Below are 14,369 nucleotides of genomic sequence, written 5' to 3' on the forward strand. Positions count from 1 at the left end.
TTTTTGTGACTGCGACACTATGGCGGACACATCGGACAATTTTGACCCATTTTTGGGACCATTGTAATTTTCACAGCAAAAAATGCATTGTTTACTGTGAAAATGACAATTGCAGTTTGGGAGTTAACCACAAGGGGGCGCTGAAGGGGTTAAGTGTGACCTCATCTGTGTTTCTAACTGTAGGGGGTGTGGCTGTAGGTCTGACGTCAAAGATTGTGGTTTCCTATATTAGGGAACACACGATGGATGACGGCGCCACAGTGAAAAACAGGGAAGCTGTGTTTACACACAGCTCTCCCCGTTCTTCAGCTCCAGGGACCGATCGCGGGACTCCAGCGGCGATCGGGTCCGCGAGTGCCGCGGTCACGGAGCTTCGGACCAGGGCGCAGGCACGCGACACACGGCTGGGCATTTAACAATCACGTACAGGTACGTGATTGTGCCCAGCCGTGCCATTCTGCTGACGTATATCGGCGTTAGGTGGTCCTTAATGGGTTAAACTATCGACGCTCCCTGCTGATACCACTGCTTGTGGAAGAGAATTCCACATCCTTACCACCTTGACAGTAAAGAACCCTCTGCGCAGTTTAAGGTTAAACCGCTTCTCTTCCAATTTTTAAACTCCCTTTCACTGAATTTTTTTTCCCTATGCCAGGGTCACCAGTACAGTATTTGTACATTGCTAGTATATCCCCTTTCAAGCGTCTCTTCTCCAGAGAGAATAAGTCCAATGCTTGTAGTCTTTCCCCATAGCTGAGATCCTCTAGTCCAGTGATGGCAAACCTTGGCACCCCAGATGTTTTGGAACTACATTTCCCATGATGCTCCTGCACTCTGCAGTGTAGATCAGCATTATGGGAAATATAGTTCGAAAACATCTGGGCTGCCAAAGTTTGCCATCTCTGCGTCCCTTAGCTTTTTTGCCTTCTCTGAACTCTCTCTAGTTCCAGGACATGCTTACTGATGACTGGTGCCCAGAACTGGATGGCATAATTCATATTTTCTTAAATGAAGAAATTAAATGACACAATTTTTTTAGCCCTCAGAATAATAAATGCACAAATAAAATAATACTAAACATTATACATTACATTTCATTTGACATTATAACAATAAATACATACTTCCCTGTCTTCAGCAATACTTAATGTTAGAAAGGTGGTGAAATAACCAAACTATTAACAAACTGTCCAAACAAGCAGATTTGTCCTTGTTACATATACATTTGCAGTGTTTGAGAATTGAGTAAGATCAGCTGCAGTGCAAATGCTATTTGCTTCTCATTTGCTGACAAAGGATTAATGCTTTCATTGTGTGTCTTATGTGCTGACTGCATGTGAAATGGCCAGGCTTTTTTTTATCAGATTCCATCCTAAAGCTGAAGTTTATTCAGCTTCTATTTTGCCTTCTGTGGCTTCTCCCTCCCCTCTGATTAACAAAGTAATGACATTTATGACTTAAAGGGTCACTAAAGGAATTTTTTTTTTTTTAGCTAAATAGCTTCCTTTACCCTAAGGCCCCTTTCAGACTGGGGTGGGAGCCGCAGTGAAGGTGTAACGCTGCTAAAAATAGCGGCGCTATACCGCCGGGATTGCCTCGGGAAACAGCCGCTAGCGGTGTGGTATTAACCCCCGCTAGCGGCCGATAAAGGGTAAATACCGCCCGCAATGTGCATTGCAGGCGGTATTGCCGCGGTTTCCCATTGTTTTCAATGGGAAGGAGCGTTATACATGTCGCTTCTCTCACCGCTCCAAAGATGCTGCTGACAGGAGATGGTTTTTGTCTCCCGCCAGCGCATCCCCTCAGTGTGAAAGCCCTCGGGCTTTCACATTGAGTCTGCAGTGAAGGAGTTTTTCAGGCGGTATAGCAGGGCTATTTTTAGCGCTGTACCGCCTGAAAAACTCCTCAATGTGAAAGGGGCCTAATGCAATCCTGGTTTCATGTCCTCCATTGTTCGTTTTTGCTGTAATCCTTCTCTGTTCTGCACACTTCCTGGTTGTCTGTTTCCTTATGAAAAAAGTACTGGGAGCTTTTTCTCTGTGGTCTCTAATCAAGAAGGTGTGATAACTGTGTCTAAAACCCCTCAGAACCAATCAGTTTAATTTTAAAAACAAACACTGCCCTGTATTGGCTCTGTGTCTCTGTCCTTCACAGAAGCATGAAACTAGATGAAAAGCGAGCTGAAACTGCAGGCACATTATATGATTTATTTTTATCTATTTTTAATCATTTTTAAAAGGAATCAGTTAACTATTATGTCTCTATACCCTGTAAACAGTCATTTCAGCAAAACATTTTTTTTCCTTTACAACTCCTTTAAACTTTGCTTTTTCATGGTGTCACAGAATTTATGGCAGTAAATGTGTGGGGAGCTTTACAGAAGAAAGTTTTCAAGATGATCAGATTAATAGGAGTAGGTTAGAAATAATTGAAATTCAGTTGGATGTGGAAATGAGTACAGTATATGGTTTTGGGCCTCTGAATTTTTAGTGCGTTTTTAGATTTGTACTGCAGAACGTGTTCTATAGGAAGCCATGTTAAATGCAAAAAGCACTAACAATGCATAGGTGTGAACCAGGCCTTATGCCGCGTACACACCATCACTTTATGTGATGAAAAAAACGACGTTTTTAAAAACGTCACTTTAAATGACTGTGTGTGGGGGAAAACGTTGTTTTATGTCTTGTGAAAAACGACAAAAAAAAATTGAAGCATGCTTCAATTTTATGTGTCGTTTTTCAAAACGTCGTTTTTTTACTTCACAGAAATTGACCGTGTGTAGCAAAAAACGACGTTTAAAACAACGTTTTTACACCCGCGCATGCCCAGAAGCTACTTTTGAAGCAAGCTTCAATGGAAAAACGTGGTGAACGTAACCTCGCTTTGCTAGAGCACTGTGAAAAAACGATGGTGTGTAGGCAACATAGTTTTTGAAAACTGAAGTTTCAAAAACGTCGTTTTTTACTTCACAGAAAATTACGTTTTTTTTTATCACATAAAGTGATGGTGTGTACGCGGCATTATAGTTGGAAACTTTTTGAAGGTTTTTGTCTGACCTGTGTTCTTTTCACAAGGATCCCTAAAACAAAAAGGCGATTAATAAGTTCCAGTAAGTTAATGAACTCCTTTCTTATAATATTGCGGTTGTACCAGCAGTACCTGTTCCTTTCCCTGTGCCCTCTATTAACACCTATAGAGAATGCATGTTCCACCCATATTGACTCACCTCAAACACGTGTTCGTGTTATCACCTGATTAGTGACTATGCGGAATACAAGGCTGTGCGCAGTTTTGGTGACACATACAAAATCAGCACACAGCATGCTGAGAAATTGTTCAGAGAACAATGTATACGAATATTAAATGTTTTCTACTTGCTTTTGAAATTAGAGGAATTCCCATTTTAGACAGTTTTTGCATGGAACATTTTTCCCCATTGAAATATTTTCTTTCTCGTTTTTCTGTCGTGACTGCTCTAAAATGGAAGATTTCTCCTTTTGTCTTGCTGATGACAGTCACAAGGATAAATAGAAGGGTGAATCTCCCCAGCTAAATTGCTGATTAAAAAGGTTTGCCTTTATATACACTTTAAGGTGTACCTTCCTGGTAAAAAAAAAAAATCTAAAAAAATTGGTGGTTTAATAAATTAGCAGTTGGCTTCACAAGCTAAAATCCGTTATTTTTGCTGTAACTGCATGTCGTTGGCAGCATTACAGACTTGGCACTCTCCCTGGTTATGTTGTAAAGTATACATGTTCAGAAAGTTCCTGGAATTCCAAGTTTTTGCCCTTTCACACTGCAGCTCATCTATTTTCACACTGCAGTGCTTCTACAACGTATCATGCGTTTAAAAAAAATGCCTAGTGCGTTTTTAAATGTGTTGTATGCAGCGCATAGGCAGTGAATATCAGGTTGTTAAAGGGTAAGTTCACCTTTTATAGAAAGGGTCCTGTGTAAGTTCACCTTACTGATTTTAATGTTTTTTCTGTAAAGGTGAACTTACACTTTAAGGACATAGTTTATTTGGTTTTGGTTTCAGTTATTCATTGGTTGGGGGGCGGTTTTTAAGGAGCTAGAATCCACCAGTGTCCTAAAAGTGATGGTAAACTGCCGGGGGAAAAAAAGTCCTGCAAGACAATAGCATAATGTGCTAGTACAGGGCTCGACAAATCCCGGTCGCCATGGCGACTAGAAATGGCATCCTGGCGACTTGGCTTGGAAGGTGGGCAAAAAAAGAGCTGGCACCATCTGGTGGTGAGCCGTTGGTATTACAAGTTAAGCATTACAAGTTAAACAGCAATTCTAATGTCATTTTTCACTATTTTCACTGCCATCTTCTTCCCTCTAATTTGAACCCCCAAACATTATATATGTTTTTTATTCTAACACCCTAGAGAATAAAATGGTGATCGTTGCAATACTTTTTGTCACGCCGTATTTGCGCAGCGGTCTTACAAGCACACTTTTTTGGGAAAAAATTACACTTTTTTTTAATTAAAAAATAAGACAACAGTAAAGTTATCCCCATTTTTTTTAATATTATGAAAGATAATGTTACGCCAAGTAAATTCATACCCAACATGTCACGCTTCAAAATTGCGTTCGCTCATGGAATGCCGACAAACTTTTACCCTTTAAAATCTTCATAGGTGACGTTTAAAAAAATCTACAGGTTGTATGTTTTGAGTTACAGAGGAGGTTTAGGGCTAGAGTTATTGCTCTCGCTCTACCAATCGCGGCGATACCTCACATGTGTGGTTTGAACACCATTTACATATGCGGGCGCTGCTCACGTATGTGTTCGCTTCTGCGCGCAAGCTCGTCGGGACGGGGTGCGTTTTCTGGCTCCTAACTTTTTTAGCTGCCTCATAGATTCCAAGCAAATTTGTCAAACCCTGTGCTAGTATACCTTAGAACGAGGCTCCCACAGCAAGCTTGGTCCCTGCCGAGGAGGCTGACATGTTTCTTACTGGTTTTAGGGCTCTAGCCCTGTGAGTGGCTGGTGCCGTGAGGACGTCATGCGTGGGAGTCCTTCGTGCCGGCCCTTCAGTGTGCATGAAGGGTGAATATCTCCTAAACAGTGCAGGTTTACATGTTCATTTTACCTTTTATAGTTTTACCTGTACTCCCACTGTGGTCCCCAAGCTCCTCTCTGGTCAAGTGGTTCGGTCATGTGACCCCAAAAACACAACGTAGTGATGTAACAAATGTCTCATATGATTTAAAAGGAAATGTTTCTGATGCACTTTTGTCACGCTGGAAATGTGCTTTCTAGCAGATCAGTGTGAAAGGGGCCTAAACCTTCTTCCACCTGCTTCTATCTACACCTGTGTAAGGAAGAGGTGTACAGTTGGCTATCTCGTGCGCTCCGGTCTGATCGCGTAATCGGCTCCCAACCCCTGCAGGTTCACTAGCTAGAAGTGGAACTATAGATTGTTATTTAAAGGAATTGTGTATTTCTTTCTACATTAAAGGGGTTGTAAAGGTACAACATTTTTTTTTTTCTAAATAGCTTCCTTTACCTTAGTGCAGTCCTCCTTCACTTACCTCATCCTTTGATTTTGATTTTAAATGTCCTTATTTCTTCTGAGAAATCCTCACTTCCTGTTCTTCTGTCTGTAACTCCACACAGTAATGCAAGGCTTTCTCCCTGGTGTGGAGTGTCGTGCTCGCCCCCTCCCTTGGACTACTGGAGAGTCAGGATGCCCACTAACGCACAGCTCCTTTCTCTATCTGCAACGTAGAGAGCGTCCTGACTCTCCTGTAGTCCAAGGGAGGGGGGGCGGGTACGACACTTCACACCAGGGAGAAAGCCTTGCATTACTGTGTGGAGTTACAGACAGAAGAACAGGAAGTGAGGATTTCTCAGAAGAAATGAGGACATTTTAAAAGCAAAATTGAAGGATAAGGTAAGTGAAGGAGGACTGCACTAAGGTAAAGGAAGCTATTTAGGAAAATAAATTGTACCTTTACTACAACCCTTTTAAGGCTCAGTTCACACTGGTGCAATGCAGGAACCACAGCCATTTCTGTGTGGGTTCCCGCATTGCATCTGAATCGCAGGCAGTTTACACTGCTCTCTGCGAAAGGCTGCAGGGGGTCAATATAAAGTAGGGTTGTCCCGATACCGATACTAGTATCGGTATCGGGACCGATTCCGAGTATTTGCGGGAGTACTCGTACTCCCGCAAATACCCCCGATACCAAAATAGAATACTTCCCACCCCGCCGCCGCCGCCGCCGTCGCATCCCGTCGCTACAACGCATCCCGCCGCATTCCCCGCTTGGTTAATACGGGCGGGGAACATTACAGCATTCATTTGAACAGCTGTAGTCTTTCCCGCCCGCCGCGTATAGACACTCCCCCTTGCTCGGGTGAACTGTCCAATCCCGAGCAAGGGGGAGTGTCTATACGCAGCGCGGCGCCAATCATTACAGCTGTTCAAAGCTGTTCCCCGCCCATATTAAGCAGTCGGCGGCAGCGGGGATGCGGCGCGATGAAGGTAAGGGGGACAGGACATGGCTGCATATGGGGAGACCTTGCTGGACATTGATGTGGGGGACATTGATGTGGGGGACATTGATGTGGGGGACATTACTGGATACGGCGGACATTACTGCATACGGCGGACATTACTACATACGGGGGACATTGCTAGATACGGGGGACATTGCTGCATATGGGGGACAATGCTGGATATTGGGACATTGCTGGATATTGGGACAATGCTGGATATTGGGACAATGCTGGATATTGGGACAATGCTGGATATTGGGACAATGCTGGATATTGGGACATTGCTGGATATTGGGACAATGCTGGATATTGGGACAATGCTGGATATTGGGACATTGCTGGATATTGGGACAATGCTGGATATTGGGACAATGCTGGATATTGGGACATTGCTGGATATTGGGACATTGCTGGATATTGGGACAATGCTGGATATTGGGACATTGCTGGATATTGGGACAATGCTGGATATTGGGACAATGCTGGATATTGGGACAATGCTGGATATTGGGACAATGCTGGATATTGGGACAATGCTGGATATTGGGACATTGCTGGATATTGGGACAATGCTGGATATTGGGACATTGCTGGATATTGGGACATTGCTGGATATTGGGACATTGCTGGATATTGGGACATTGCTGGATATTGGGACATTACTGGATACGGGGGACATTGCTGGATACGGGGGACATTGCTAGATACGGGGGACATTGCTGCATATGGGGGACATTGCTGCATATGGGGGACAATGCTGGATATTGGGACATTGCTGGATATGGGGGACAATGCTGGATATTGGGACAATGCTGGATATTGGGACATTGCTGGATGTGGGGGGACATGGCTGCATTTGTGGGGGGACATGGCTGCATTTGGGGACACATTTAAAAAAAAGTATCGGTATTCGGTATCGGCGACTACTTGAAAAAAAGTATCGGTCCTAAAAAAGTGGTATCGGGACAACCCTAATATAAAGTTAATGACACCCACAAATCAGGTCGCAGAACGCAGTGTGAACTATGGAATCGGATCGCATTGGTCTGAAAACGCATGCGATTCGACTCCAGTGCAAATGCAATGCGATTTCAGCCATGCAAACTGTATGGCTGAATTGGCACTGCACAGACATCACGTGTGATGTGCACAGACACGCGGAGCAAATTGCATGTGATGTCTGGCATTGCACCAGCGTGAACCCAGCCAAATTTAACAAACATTGCCGTTTAAGGATCGCCCCACGTACATATACTGCGGCAGGGTGGCCCTTAAGTGCAAAATTGCGTACCTGTGCGTGATTTTTTTTTTCTTCGGCTCCTGGGGCGCACGCGATGTCCGCCAGGGGACATGCGATCGTTCTGAGGAGAGGCAGAATGGTGGCCTGCCTATGTAAACAAGGCAGATCATCGTTCTGCCAGAGGGGAAAATAAAGATCTTGTGTTTCTGGTAAGCAGAAACACGGATCTCTGTTTTCCTTTAGTCAAAGCACTTCCCCCACAGTTAGAAAGCACCCCCTAGGGACGCTATTAACCCTTTGATCGCCCCTGATGTTAACCCTTTCCCTGCTGTGTCATTAGTACAGTAATAGTGCTTAAAATAATATATATATATATATATATATATATATATATATATATATATATATATATATATATATATATATATATATATATATATATATATATATATATATATATATATATATATTATCTCACTATAATAGTGTCACTGGTCCCCAAAAAGTGTCAGGCTGATCGCCACCATTACTAGTAAAAAATAAATTAAAAAATTCCATAAAAATATCCCATAGTTTGTAATTGCAATAACTTTTGCGCAAACTAATTAATAAATGCTTATTGGGATTTCTTTTTTTTCTTTTACCAAAAATATGTAGCACAATATATGCTGACCTAAATTTGAAGAAGAAATTTGATGTTTTTACATATTTTTATTTTTTTAATTGGATGTTTTATAGAAGTAAGTAAAAAATAAAACCTGCAGAGGTGATCAAATGCCACCAAAAGAAAGCTCTATTTGTGGGGGGGGAAGAACATCAATTTTATTTGGGTAGTGTCGCATGATTGTCCGTTAAAGCAACACAGTGCCGTATCGCAAAAAAAGGGTCAGAAAGGGGTTAAAAGCCCGCCAATTCAACATGCTTTTTTGGGGACTCATTTAGGCTGTGCAACATAGGATCCGACTTGGGAGATCCCAAGCCGCAGGAAACGTGAAATGCCATGTATCTCTCTGAGAGCCATTTTAATTGACAATACTGAAGTGTCTGACTTCAGAAAAGGTTCCTGCATTACTGTGATCTGCCTTTGACACCGCTTCAAAGCCGAAGAATGTAAAAGTCTTATAAAAGTCGCTTCAAAGTTGGACTCAAACTTGCACTGAAAATCGCACAACTTTGAAGTTGGCTAGTGTGAAAGGAGCCTTACACTCGCTTCAACACACATTAAAGGCGGCTTCTTCATTAACCACTTCCCAACGGCCTTACGACTTTATACGGCCGCAGGGAGGTTATACTTCTCTGAGCCGCCGTGTTTTTACGGCCTCCGCTCCTCCTGGCCACTGGGGGGCGGGCGTGCCCGCCGCATCACTGGGATGCCTGGCGGCCGCGATGTCCGCCAGGCTTCCGCAATCGGTGGTTACAGAGACAAGGACGTGGATCTGTGTGTGTAAACACACAGATCCACGTCCTGTCAGGGAGAGAGGAGACCGATCTGTGTCCCTTGTACTTAGGGACACAGATCGGTCACCTCCCCCAGTCAGTCCCCCTCCCCCACAGTTAGTAACACTCACTAAGGTACACATTTAACCCCTCCCTCACCCCCTAGTGTTAACCCCTTCAATGCCAGTCACATTTATACAGTAATTAGTGCATATTTATAGCACTGATCGCAGTATAGATGTGAATGGTGCCAAAAATGTGTCAAAAATTTAAAAAAAAATTAGCTATTTATTATAGCAACAAGTAAAAATTATTATTTTTTTTTCAAAATTGTCGCTCTATTTTTGTTTATAGCGCAAAAAATAAAAACCGCAGAGGTGATCAAATACCACCAAAAGAAAGCTCTATTTGTGGGAAAAAAAGGACGTCAATTTGGGAGCCACGTCGCACGACCGTGCAATTGTCGGTTTAAGCGACGCAGTGCCGAATCGCAAAAAGTCCTCTGGTCAGGAAGGGGGTATATGTGCCCAGTAAGCAAGTGGTTAATATGCATTTTTGATGTTTTTTTTTTTTTTATTATTATTTTATTTTTCTCTGTGATGCTTTTTTAAAACTTTAATGAAGCTTGGTAAATTCCCTTTGTGTGTTGGTTTTCTATATTTTCAAAGGGGAAATGATAATTAAAAGCAAAGTTAATGTTTTCTATATTTTCAAAAGGGGAAATGATAATTAAAAGCAAAGTTAATGTTAAGTTTAAAGAGAGAGTCACCCTAAAACTAAAATTCATGCATTTATAGACACCCATGATCTAGCACTAACCTATCTAGCCCTGAAAAGAACAAAAATCTGTATACATACCTTTTCTGAAGCCGAGCTGAACCGATCTGCAACAGCAGAAGCTGTGCAGAGAACACGGCCGACAACGGCTGTGAAATTAACGGGAAGTGACATCACCCATGGAGTTATTATGAGGTTTCCATTGTCGGATGTGTCCCCTGCACACACCTTCGCAGCAAGGCCGCTTAGCCACTCCGTTCCCGAGTGTTTCCGAACCTCTCTGAGGGTTTCCAAGCAGTCCAATGTGGAACGAATTATCTTTGTTTCTATTGACTTCTATGGGGAAATTCGCTTTGATATGCGAGTGCTTTGGATTAAAAGCATTCCCATGGAAAGGATTATGCTCATAATCCAAGGTTCCACTGTATACTGATTTTTTCTTTTTTCTTTACAGGGCTAGATAGATTAGTGTTAGATCGTGGATGTCTATAGATGTAGGGATTTTAGTTTTAGGGTGGATTTCTATTTTAAGCTCTTTGTACTGCCGCAGATGCGGTTGTATTTTGAAGAAGTGCTGAAGCTAGATGAAAGCAACAGAGGGTATAATTGTTTAAGCAAAGCGAGTGCTATAGTGTGAAAAGGACTGTAAGGTAACCATTTTATTTAATGACAGGTGGTTTGATTGGCATTGAGAGTGCTATAAAAAGTGTGTCAAGTAAATGAGCAGTTGGGGACACAGAACGTTTTTTCATTTTTTGGGTTATACTGCCAACCTACAGGAGGATTAGACACTGAAAAAAAAGCCAACCAAGCAAGGATAATCCCTCATGGGAAAAAGGTGGAAATAAGGGCCAACATGTCGGGGCGTGGGTACTAAGTTACAACCGCATACCTTAAACTGAACTGGTCGGGCGTGGAACGGTCCATCTGTCACCAATATAGTCATCTGAAGAGCGACTCCAGTACACCTTCATAGGGCTGTGAGTAAACCTGGGCTATTTGTTGGTCCGCTGTGACCACTGGTTCACCTGGAGGAAAATTTTCGTTTGTGTTTACACCGTGTGATGTTTGGATTTAATCACTGCTTATGACAAGAGTCATTTTTGTGAGTGCATCTATTGGGAGATTTTTAGTGTTTTTATTAAAAGTTGTGTTGCAATATCACACTATTGTGCTCTCTCTCTTCATTATACATGTGGCTGTCATCTTGGAGTTTTTCCTTTTTCCAACGGATCTCCATTTATTTAACTGAGTGCTCCAGTTTCCAAAGAGGGAGTTCCATCAATTAAACTGAGTGGTTCAGTTAAAAAGCCTGTGTGCCTTAACACGAGAGTGTCAGGCCATTTATTGTGGTGAGTTTGCATTCTGATGGGTGGTGGAATCACGCAGTCACTGTGGTGTGGTGAAAGCACTGTCTGAAGATCGTGAAGGGACTTCTTCTGTTCTCCATTTATGAACTTCATTTACGTTCACACAATCAGTTTATGGATTTTTTTTTGCCAACCTGTTATTTTGGGTGTATTATTGACACCTATTTTTTGACACTGATATATTGTTTCACATAGAGGGTGGATCACTCATTATTTTTCACTTAATAGTCTAGCAATATTATATGTGTGTTTTTTTTATTTTATTCTCTTGAGCGCTGCTTAATATCACATTTGATACCTTTTTTCACATCAGGTAGCACTGTATTTGCATATTACATTTTGATAATCCCTCATGCCTTAGATTTTTGCTAGTGGCCATGTAGAAAGGACATGTTTTCTTTGTAAAAAAAAAAAAAAAACTAACCAATATTTCAATTAACACTCGTCTCTACATCACAGCTAGAGCTGGTCTCTTTATTTGCAGCTATCCGGCAGGTCTGTTCTCAGCCCTGGATGCTGCTTCTGCACCCTACTGGACTGCAGGTTGCAGGGATAGCCTGAAAGTGACTTTTGGCTACTGGGTTTTGCTTAAAGTGGATGTAAACCCTCAAATACACCCAGTGAAGTGAACAGCCTCAGATGATACACAGAGATGAAACAAATCTCCCTACATAAGTTTTACATGTATATCTGCTGTCTTCAACTTTAAATATTCTTTAGAAAGTAAGGGCACATCGTGTTACAGATTTTCTCTTCCTGTTGATCACTGGGAGTGGGTTATTGGCATACAGCCAAGACAGCTGATTGGAGGAAAGGCGCGCACACACCCTCAAGCCACATTGGCAAAGGAAGTAATGTGCAGAACTCTGCTTTGAATCAAACGTAGTTCTGCTAATCTATTCATAGCAACCTCCCATTGCAAGTCATTGCGGGTAAAGGGGTTGTAAAGGTTCATGTTTTTTCACCTTAATGCATAGACATTAAAAACATCTGACAATTATGCCCCCCCCGCCGTTTTACTTACCTGAGTCCGGTCACCTGCTGTGCTCGCCCCCAACGTCCTCTTCTCTGCTCAGTCTGGCCATTGATTGGCTAGAGTGGATGGATTGATAGCAGCGCAGCCATCGGCTCGCGCTGCTCTCAATCACATCCAATGACGCGGCGCACCGGGGGGCAGGGCTAAGTGATGCAGGGAGCAGCTATGGCTGCTGGCTGTATCACGGAGCACGCCCGCAAAAACTTAACCCCATGGGAGAGAGCTCCCACAATGGGGGTTAGTTCTTGCAGCGAGGAGCCAAGACATGCATAAGAATTGAAGAGAGAAATGGATAGCCGCACTCCAATGACCGTTGAGGTTGTCTTTATTTAAACGAACAGCAGATACATCACATCACATCACAGGGTTACAGCAATAGAAACAAGGGAATAGCCGACGTGTTTCGCACTGAATTAGTGCTTATTCATGCCAAGACAGCTGCCGAGGGAACCCAGAAGACCTGGTTCGGGCCACTCTGTGCAAAACAAGCTGCATAGTGGAGGTAAGTATAACATGTTTGTTGTTTAAAAAATAAAAAAATAAAAATAATCCTTTACAACCCCTTTAAAGCTGATTCATGGAGCAGCCTGTTGTGTAAGCAAATCAATCAGGCTGCTTTTTATCTCCTGTTTCAGAGAACCTGTCAGGAGTTATCAGACTGATGACAGAGCTACGGGACTCTGTGCTTTGGAGATAGATAAGAAAACACTACCGCTATATATGTGCCAAGCTCAAATTTCATGAATTGGGTTTACATCCACTTTAAAGCACCTACCAGATTCTGTTTTGGTAACAAGATAACAATAGAGGTTCCAGAGCCATTGGCATTTCCTGAGCACTTGCCCTGTTCCTGGAGACTCGCTCTATAAGTAGGTCAGTCGAGCAGAGATCTGGAAGCTAACTCCACCATGAAAAGGGTTAACCCTGTGGGACCGAGTGCTGACATCATCAGCTGAGTGTAGTGTGCACACAAGCACTTTGCTCTCGTTCATCAAAAGTGCATTGCTTACAGAAAGCCACGTGGCACTCCGATCTTTGCTATATACTGTTTGGGTTTCTTGAGTGCCTTATCCCTATACCCTGAGCCTTTTGCAAATGTTTGTGTGTGTGTGTGGGGGGGGGGGGGGTGTCATGGAAAAATCACTCCCAGCTCATGCTATACTAGTGGTTCCAGTGCTTATTGCAGGTGTGATTAGTTACCCTACTCTTTTAGCTGAGGTTTTGTTTTCTTCTCTTTTTTTCCAATCACATAGGACCCAGGTATTTACAGACTGACCACAGAGGTCTCTATTATCGGCCTCTGGGCCATCAGCCGCAGAGGTTCTGTTTCTGAATCTTTACAGTTTCTTTTTTCTTTTTTTTTTTGTTAATACTTCAAAATGAAAAGAGATCATTTTGGCTCTAATTGATGCAGTGTTCACCGGACACCACCCTGAAATTAGGTGATCAGCCTGTGGCTTCCTCTAGTGCAGTTCTCATTCTTGGGACCTTTAGAGTCCCTAAAGCTGCATAGACCCTCCCATTGCATCCTCTTTTTCCAGCTATATCTTTAAAGATTTGAAACGCCTTGACAAAATGTTTACTCCCCCAGAAATCTCATTAGCCACTTTTGCATTAGAGTCTTGAATCTGATGGCAGCCTCCTTTTGAGGGAGTTCCAGTTGCTCAATTTCTCTTTATAACTTTTACAAGATAGCATTTAGCCATTGTGGGAAAATGTAGTGCATTGACAGACCAAATACCGGTAGTTTGGCAATGAAGACTAGAGTGTCCCAGGCTTGGCGACTCAGGAATCTGACTCTGGAATTGTGAGTCCTCCTTGCCATTATTTGGAAGATACCGAAATAACCTGTCTAGCAGTTTTCATTAAAAACAGGAGTTTAGTTAACACATATTTGCAAATACATGCATAAGCTGCAGCGACTGCAACAAGGCACCCCATTATTATCCACACTCCTAACGCTATACATTTTTGAGAGCCTCTATAGCAGAA

General features: G+C 42.6%; 1 protein-coding gene across 2 annotated transcripts in view; it reads left to right on the forward strand.

The window, feature by feature from the left end:
* Positions 1–14,369, forward strand: part of TMEM106C (transmembrane protein 106C) — a 49,838-nt gene that overhangs the window by 3,863 nt on the left and 31,606 nt on the right. The window lies entirely within an intron of this gene.

The sequence above is a fragment of the Rana temporaria genome, chromosome 2, assembly GCF_905171775.1.
Source record: "Rana temporaria chromosome 2, aRanTem1.1, whole genome shotgun sequence".
Taxonomy (NCBI): domain Eukaryota; kingdom Metazoa; phylum Chordata; class Amphibia; order Anura; family Ranidae; genus Rana; species Rana temporaria.